This window comes from Armigeres subalbatus, chromosome 2 (genome assembly GCF_024139115.2).
Source record: "Armigeres subalbatus isolate Guangzhou_Male chromosome 2, GZ_Asu_2, whole genome shotgun sequence".
Taxonomy (NCBI): Eukaryota; Metazoa; Arthropoda; class Insecta; order Diptera; family Culicidae; genus Armigeres; species Armigeres subalbatus.
The window spans coordinates 455511263-455520780 of NC_085140.1; positions in this window are offsets into that span (position 1 = coordinate 455511263).

The following is a 9518-nucleotide window of genomic DNA, read 5'->3' on the forward strand; positions in this document are numbered from 1 at the left end:
CAAATTTTATTTTGTGATATCACACTAGATACGCAGAATGAGAAAAGCCCAACTCCGTACTGATTTTCGTTTTTAGAAAAATATATAAAGCTCTTTTAGTGGAATGTATTCAACCGTTTAAGACGAATTATGTACTCTCCATTTAATTCCACCACTTAATTTTCGATATCTTTGCAGATACGTATTTCGACCACAACTGTGTGGTCGTCTTCAGTGTCTCGTACTTGACTCGACTTCTGGTCGGTTCCGTTCCGTTTTTAATCAAATTACTTCTAGACATTCCACAAATAGAGCTTAAAATAAGCGGCCATTAGCGCTCGTAAGATGCTGTACATGACCACATTAACTGGGTTAAGCAAATTTTGAGAGAAATTAAATAAATATATCCAGTATTTTGCGCTCCATAATGGCGGCGTGAGTTCCTCTCAGTTTGACATTCAAGAGGTAGAAAACACTGGAACTCATCTAGTCTGCCTTGATCAGATAAAGATTTGTTGAGTAAATAAACAAATATCAACAATTTTACGTAAAGAGAGTTGAACTTATATCAAAAAATGCTGTTGATTTAAAAATTTGAAATTAATAATAATTATACTTTTTTCAGGGTTGCTGATAATCGGCCGGTAGAGGTGAAAATAAAAAATATTGAATCCAAAAAAAGACCAATGATGTTCCAGTCTGAAAGTTCCTACCATATTTGAATATGCTAAGATTTGCTTGGAAAAGGTCTCTTGATTCCGGCGATTCCGGTCACGTCCCTTATTGCTCGGTTGGATTTCCATTAATCGACATTAACTTTTTTTCATTTTAAGCTGAACGTTGGGTTGGAGAATAAATGTGCTAAAATATCTTCTTATAAGTATATATACCTATCTCAATAATATCTTCTTTCCACTTGTCGTGTTTCGCTTTGAAATAAGAAGAGAAGGTAGAATATTCGAATTTGTTTATTATTAGTTGATGGTATTTCAGTACTCATGTCTTTTTACAGGTAGATTTAATCAAGAAAAATTGACACAAATTTACCTGAAAGATTTCAAAAAAGTTTGGGGATAGTGAACATGGAAAGAATGAATAGAAAATTGTACATGATTAGCAAAGTAATTTGTTTAACTTGCGCAAGTATCATTGTGGAATATAGAAGCTAAAGCTAATGTAGGCTTATCATACATTCTTTCCAATTGAATCTTGGGTTGGTCTAGCTATTACATCCTTGAGCAATTTTTTGGGAAGCTTAGCGTGTGTGGGAATGTTTGATTCTTATACAAATATTACTTAAATATTTTTATGCATGTTGAATTGGTAGCATTTGATGCAAAACATAACAGTTACTGTTAACATTGATGTAAAATGTTGATTTTAAATGTCACAAAATTTTGTTCCTGGTTCTAGAGGAGAGTTGTGGGGAGGTCTTTTGCTCGATATTAATCGACGAACTTGCTAAAAAAGAAGCAATTAATGAATATAACAATGTACAGCAGTTTTTAATAAAATGAAAAAAAAAAAACTGAAGAAAAGCAGGAGTGTTGGTTTCAGTTGCAAAGAAAATACATATGGAAATCCATTAGGATGGTCTGCATAAATCAACAAAGCAATAAACATTCCTAGAAAATAGAATTAAAGGTGACTAAAGTATAAGAAAAATGTAGCTGAGAAAATACTAAAGTTTTAAGCGGAATATTTGACGTTCGATTGTTTATATCTGGGCTGTATGAACCTTGATGAGTGCCAATGTTTCCAATGAATCAAAGCCTACATTGATCAAAAGATGTAAATATTTTCTACCTCTTGAATGTCAAAAAGGAACTCACGAGGCCGCCATTATCAAGCGCAAAATACTGGATTGTAACTCTGTCAATTATCATACGATTTTGACAATTTAGGGGTGCCTGAACCGGAAATTTTATATTGTTTCACAGTATGTTTACAAGGCCGGCTAAGGTCTTTCGAGAAATAAGTTAATCAGAATCCGAATGAAAACAAACATCAAGGTCCATCTCATTTACCGATAAATTAGGGTAACCAACTTGATTTGGACCCCTACATATTTTGGACCCTCCTGTCGACATTTTCTTGCTCAAATGACCTGTGCAAATTGAAAATTCATTTTTGAACAGACTTAAAGGGGTTTCCAAAATGTGTACATTTGGGTGTCCAAAATATGTTGCACTGTCCAAAACGAAGAATATTTTCATTTCAGAAAATCTTAGCGATTTATAAACATCCGAAGCCCATTTCAAACTTCCTTCCCATAAATAAGACTTTCATATATGAAATAATGTGATTTTGGCTTGTATCACACGTCTCATTTGAAAGATATAAGCGGATATTGGATAAAATTTTGCTTTAAACTGAACCATTTTAGCTGACGAGAAACCTAACCATACTACTCATGTCGTAAATGTCTTCTTCTTCTTCTTCTTCTTATTGGCATTACATCCCCACACTGGGACAGAGCCACCTCGCAGCTTAGTGTTCATTAAGCACTTCCACAGTTATTACCTGCGAGGTTTCTAAGCCAGGTTACCATTTTTGCATTCGTATATAATGAGGCTAACACGATGATACTTTTATGCCCAGGGAAGTCGAGACAATTTCCAATCCGAAAATTGTCTAGACCGACACCGGGAATCGAACCCAGCCACCCTCAGCATGGTCTTGCTTTGTAGCCGCGCGTCTTACCGCACGGCTAAGGAGGGCCCTTATGTCGTAAATGTGTAACATTTGAATTTTTGTCGATTAATAGTTAATCTTAAGAATCCTTAAGAATCGACCTAAGAATTAAATCAGATTAGTAGTGATTCAAATTGTTCTGCTGCATTTAATTTTAATATGAATCTGAAACATGCATTCTCCCAGCAGCTGCCCTAGATGATTTTAAGTTCAGATTCAAAAGATCAAAACTGTTGCACAGATTTGTTCTATTTTCTGCAGATTGAATCAAGAGATTCAAATGTTGTATGTTTTGGCGATTAAACGCGTTATTTTAACTACGGAATTCGGATCAATGTACTTTGCAATTACGCCGCATTTCTGAGCAGCAAAATAAATAATTATTTTATTTATTCAAACAAAATTCAAACATAAACAGAACAGTGCTGGAGATACCAGCGTTTTTGTTTTATTTTGCTTCAGATTCCAACGAGAATAGTGTTCTAAAATTTGGAGGAAAAATAAATCAATGCTGATCAATCAGTTAATTGGTTTGCAGTCTTATTTTTTCTACTTGAATAAATTTGGTTTTTTAACAGAACGATGCATTTGAAATTAAAGGCCCACTCTTTTATATTCTGCCAAATATTTGTCAAATTACTTTAGACATCTATCAAACTGTTTAGATATCGACATGGGTATCAGGCAGACTTTGTTATTATTGTTGTTATTATTAATAATTTGGTATTTGTTATTGTGACAAATGCAGTGCTGATAACTTTTGCGCTATAGCGAAACATGTGTATCTGAAATGAACGATTAAGCTATAGAGATAATTGTAATAAATTCATATGGTACGCTTTTTCTTTTAACAACAGCCTAAAATCGAGCTCAAAAAAATACTGTTTATTTATTTTTTATTCGAATTAAATTTCTCCTCGAGCGGTATTGTCGCATGCGTCACTGTGTTCCGTGCTTAAAGTTACAGCTTGACATCTAGCACCAAGTTTAGCACCAAGTTTTCGGCTTCAATCATATTGTATGCAGATGACAGCCGTTTCAGGGGGCTGGTTAAATGCCGTCTTGGAATGTTCCACGAACAGGTTGCATTTACCTTGCAGCGTACTGGTGCACTTGTCCTAAAGGTGCATTTCCACCGGCAATCTATTTCCTTTCCTTCTGGTATAAACGAAAGACCAAAATTATTTCGGGTTCCTACGGAGGATGGACAGTGTACGGATCACGTATCGCTTGTAGAGAAAGTGGTTGTACAGACGATAACTGTTACTCTCCTGAGTGAATACCCGCTTTAAGAATGGACAACGAGATTGCCAGTAACTACGTAACGCTTTTGTCCTTGCTCATTTCAACTGACGTAGTCGGGAATTCGACTATGGTGGTTAAGGGCCAGGTCGACAGAAAGGATCGCAGTCAAAGATGGCTTAATTCACCTGCTCATTGAAGTAATCCACTGCGTCATCCACACAAGTTGCCGTCTCAAAAGCAGGGATTAAACTTATCATTTCATTATCATTTAGTATTCACCCAATAACTCTTTCCTGAGGTGGAATTCAGAAAGTGTTGTATGGCGGACTTCTAGCGCTATTTTTTTTCTACAATTTTGTCCAAGGGTACATTGCTCTATGTCTAATATTTAGAGCGTGAGACGCTAGTAACACATAATATACTAAATGATAATAAGTGTTATTATCATTTAGTATATTAAATGATACTAGCACCTCACGCTGTAAATATTAGACATAGAGCAAAAGACCGCATCGTGCTTTCGTGCTGTGCGGTTCTTTCTCTCGTTGCGGAAGGAAGTTTTTAATACTACCCGAAGCTATTTTAATTTCAACGGTGCTTCTTAGCGCTATTTGTACCCACTGATCCCGTTACGATCTTTGCAAGGACCCGTGCCTTCGTTTTACGTTGGACCCGTTTGCGGAAGTAAAATTCCGACAAGCGGTGGTAATCCTGCAGTTACACCGTTCTGGGAAAAAACCTCTTAGAAGGTCACGTCTCCACGCTCAGCAATGAGCATTAATAAAAACAAGAGGAAGGGGGAGTCTCTGAATTCTCCACTTCCTTCAAAGAAACAAGGTTTCAAGACCGTCCTGCCAAAGCGCGGACAAAATAGAAGGAAGCTGGAGAATTCAGATATTCCTTCTAATTCTAATAATGGAAATAATTCTTCTCCAATCGAACTGAGCAATCAGTTCGATTTGATTAATGATGAAATTGAGCAAATCGAATATACCTCTAGCCCAGGTGATTCGATTCATGCGAAAAAGCAAAGAATTCCGCCAATTGTGGTATCTGTTACCGAGTTTTCTGGCTTCCGGAATGAGATTTTGAGTAACCTTCAGGGGATCAAGGTTTCATTTCAGATCGCTAGGAAGGGTGACTGCCGCGTTTTGCCTGGATCCTTTGACGATCGCAAACGTCTTCTTCAGTATTTAACTGAGAAGCGCCATAAATTCTTCACATACGACGACAAAACTGAACGATTGTTCAAAGTCGTCTTGAAAGGTCTCCCCAGTGATGATAAATCACTGGATGAGATTAAAATTGAAATTTCTCAATTACTTGGATTTTCACCAGTCCAAGTAATTAAGATTAAAAAAGAAATCCCACCCTGGTACTTCCCAGAGGGCATTTCTCAAGAATTTTATTTAGTTCATTTTAACAAAAGTGAACTAAATAATATGAAAAGTTGGAAAAGGCCTGTATTATGTCCCATGTCCGTGTTACATGGGAACATTTCCTGAGCCTGGGGAAATTTCCAAAACCCCACCCAGTGCCGTAAGTGCCAAAGTGGGGTCATGGAACCAAACATTGTCACATGGATGCTAAATGCATGATTTGTGGTGGAACCTCTCACGCCAAGGACGCATGTCCCGTGAGAGAAGATTCCAATAAATTTAAATGTGCAAATTGTGGGGGCAATCATAAATCCAATTTCTGGGAATGCCCTTCACGCAAAAAAGTTTTGAATTCCCGTGCAAAATTGATGACGGGAAATTCCAATCGGATCCCAGATTCGACGGGTAGAAATTTTTCAAACGCTCAAATTTCGAAACCAGTTACCGGTCGAGCAATTCATACCCACCAAAATTCACAAACAAATTTTGCCGCTCGTCAACGGGTAGCAAGCACTTCAGTAAATTTCAATTTTTCCAATGTACCTACGTATGCAAACATCGCTGCTGGTAGACAAAATTTCTCTTCTCAAAATGAGGTTTATACCCATGTCCCAACGGAAAATAATGGTCATGTTGCCGGTTCAGGTAGCATGACTGCTTCCTGATTTTGATTTTTAACTGAACAATTGCATCACATGATTGATGCAATGTTCAAAGCAAATACCATACCAGAAGCTGTTCAGGTTGGTATAAAGTACACACAAAAATTGTTATTGGACTCCGTTTCAATGGATCTAAATAATTGTGTGAAAGTTCTAAATTGGAATGCCCGCTCTCTAAAGGGTAAGGAAGATGAATTATTCAACTTCCTAACAGTTCATAATGTGCATATTGCTATTATAACTGAAACCTATTTAAAACCAGGACTCTCCATTAAACGAGATCCAAATTATTTTATCTACAGAAATGATCGTCTTGACAGCGCCTGTTGTGGGGTCGCCATTGTCATCAATAGACGTATCAAACATAAATTATTTTCTTCGTTTGAAACCAAAGTTTTTGAAACCTTGGGAGTTTTTGTTGAAACAAATTTTGGTCAATTTTCCTTCATTGCAGCCTATTTGCCTTTTCAATGCAATGGGCAGCAAAAGAATTTGTTGAAAGCTGATCTTCAAATTCTGACTCGCAACAAATCAAAATTCTTCGTAATTGGTGACTTCAATGCCAAACACCGTTCATGGAATAATGCTCAAAGCAATTCCAACGGCAACATTTTATTTGAAGATTGTTCTGCGGGATATTATACTATTCAATATCCCAATGGCCCAACTTGTTTTTCATCCACTCGAAATCCTTCGACAATTGATTTGGTTTTAACGGATTCAAGTCAGCTGTGTGGCCAATTGGTAACTCATGCTGACTTTGACTCTGATCACCTTCCTGTGACATTTGAAATCTCACAAGATGCCATTTATAATCCAATCAGCTCTACTTTCAATTATCATAGGGCTGATTGGGATTTATATAAAACGTATATCGATAGGAATTTTGATGTTGATATTCCTCTCGATACCAAAAGTGATATTGATAATGCTCTCGTATCTTTGACAAATTTAATTGTCGAAGCCAGAGGCATTGCAATTCCTAAATGTGAAATTAAATTCAACTCCATTGTTATTGACGACGATCTTCAGCTACTGATCCGTCTTAAAAATGTGAGGCGAAGGCAATACCAAAGAACTCGCGATCCCGCGTTGAAAGTTATTTGGCGAGATTTGCAAAATGAAATTAAAAAACGTTTCGCTATTCTGAGAAATAGCAACTTTGAGAATAATGTCTAAAGTTTGATTCCAGTTCGAGACCCTTTTGAAATTAACAAAATTCTTAAAAACCTCAAAAGCCAATTCCAGCGCTTAAAGAGGGAAATAAAATTTTATTAACAAATGGCGAAAAGGCTCAAAAACTTGCTCAGCAGTTCGAGAGTGCCCATAATTTTAGTCTAGGTCTCACTAGTCCAATTGAGGATCAGGTTACACGAAGTTTCGAAGACATTCTCGATCAAGACAATGTTTTTGACCCTTCGTTGGGAACTAATTTGGATGAAGTGAGATCTATTACTAGAAAATTTAAAAATATGAAAGCCCCGGGTGATGATGGTATTTTCTACATACTTATCAAAAACCTTCCTGAGAGCTCTTTATCCTTTTTGGTTAATTTATTTAACAAATGTTTTCAATTGGCATACTTCCCAGATAAATGGAAAAACGCCAAAGTTGTTCCAATTTTGAAGCCGGACAAAAATCCAGCTGTGGCTTCTAGTTATCGCCCAATCAGTTTGCTTTCTTCAATAAGCAAACTGTTTGAAAAGATTATTTTAAATAGAATGATGGTTCATATTAATGACAATTCTATTTTTGCTGATGAGCAATTTGGTTTTCGCCATGGGCATTCAACCACTCATCAGTTATTAAGAGTTACGAACTTAATTCGGCTCAACAAATCTGAAGGATATTCGACTGGAGTTGCTCTTCTTGATATAGAGAAAGCATTTGACAGTGTGTGGCATGAAGGTTTGATTGTAAAATTGATGAATTTTAATTTTCCTCTGTACATTATTAAACTGATCCAAAATTATTTATCAGATCGCTCACTGCAGGTAAACTATCAGAATTCTAAATCTGATAGATTACCTGTAAGGGCTAGTGTCCCCAAGGCAGCATACTGGGGCCCATTTTGTATAACATTTTTACTTCTGACTTACCTGATTTACCACCAGGGTGTCAAAAATCTTTGTTTGCAGATGACACGGGCCTTTCAGCCAAAGGGCGAAGCCTTCGTGTCATTTGTAGTAGATTGCAAAAAAGTTTGGATATTTTCTCCACTTACTTGCAAAAAATGGAAAATTTCCCCGAATGCTTCCAAAACTCAGCTTATAATTTTCCCACATAAGCCGAGAGCTTCTTATTTGAAACCTTCTAGCAGACATATTGTCACTATGAATGGGGTTCCAATTAATTGGTCTAGCGAAGCTAAATATTTAGGACTCCTGCTAGATCAAAAATTAACTTTTAAAAATCACATTGAAGGCCTTCAAGCCAAATGTAACAAATATATTAAGTGTCTATATCCACTTATAAACAGAAAATCAAAACTTTGTCTTAAGAACAAACTTTTGATTTACAAACAAATTTTAGACCAGCCATGTTGTATGCTGTGCCAATATGGACTAGTTGCTGCAATACCAGAAAGAAGGCACTTCAGAGGATTCAAAATAAAATTCTGAAAATGATTCTGAAGTTGCCTCCGTGGTATAGTACCAATGAACTTCATAGAATTTCTAATATTGAGACATTGCAACAAATGTCCAACAAAATAATTTCCAATTTTAGACAAAAATCGTTGCAATCTTCTATTGCATCGATTAACTCCTTGTACCCTTAGTATAAAATAGGTTAAGATTAGTTTAAGTTGAAAATATTGTAATTCCTACATGGTTCAATTCAACCAGAGGAAAAATTCTAACTGCCAGAGGCAATTGAAATGTATTAATAATAACTAAAAATATAACATAGCAAATAAGGATGATAGTGTTAAGAAAACACGGAACACCTAGTCTTAGAGATGAATGCATGTATTAGATAATTAGCAAATAAAATTAGTTAAAAAAAAAAAAAAAAAAAAAAAAAAAAGGCATAGATCAATGTACCCTTGGACAAAATTGTAGAGGGAAATTAGCGCTAGAAGTCTGCCATACAACACTTTTCGGAATTACGCCTCTGGAATGAGTTATTTGCTGAATACTAAATGAAAATGATATGATAAGTTCAATCCCTGCTCAAAAGTTTGCCAGTCAATGGCAGAGAGTAGATTCGCGACATCTTCGTACACGTTGGGAGTTTCAGTTGAATGGTAATCTCAAGGGCGGGATGGTTCAGATCGAGGACGATCAAAGGTTCCGTAGCATTAAAAACAGAAGATTCACTTTTGATGTTGTTGATCTTTGGATTCTTGTAAATATGATACATAATTATGGCATACTTTAGCATATAAACAAAAAAGAATGATCCATAAAAGAATGAATAACGATCCTCGAATTATCGGATGAATTGAAATGGAAAAATTGTTGATCGCTTATTCAATTCAATTCAATTCTATGTCCCACAATTATCAGATATTTTGATGTAATGTGCCATAAGATGGTGCGATACGGTAATCAGCACA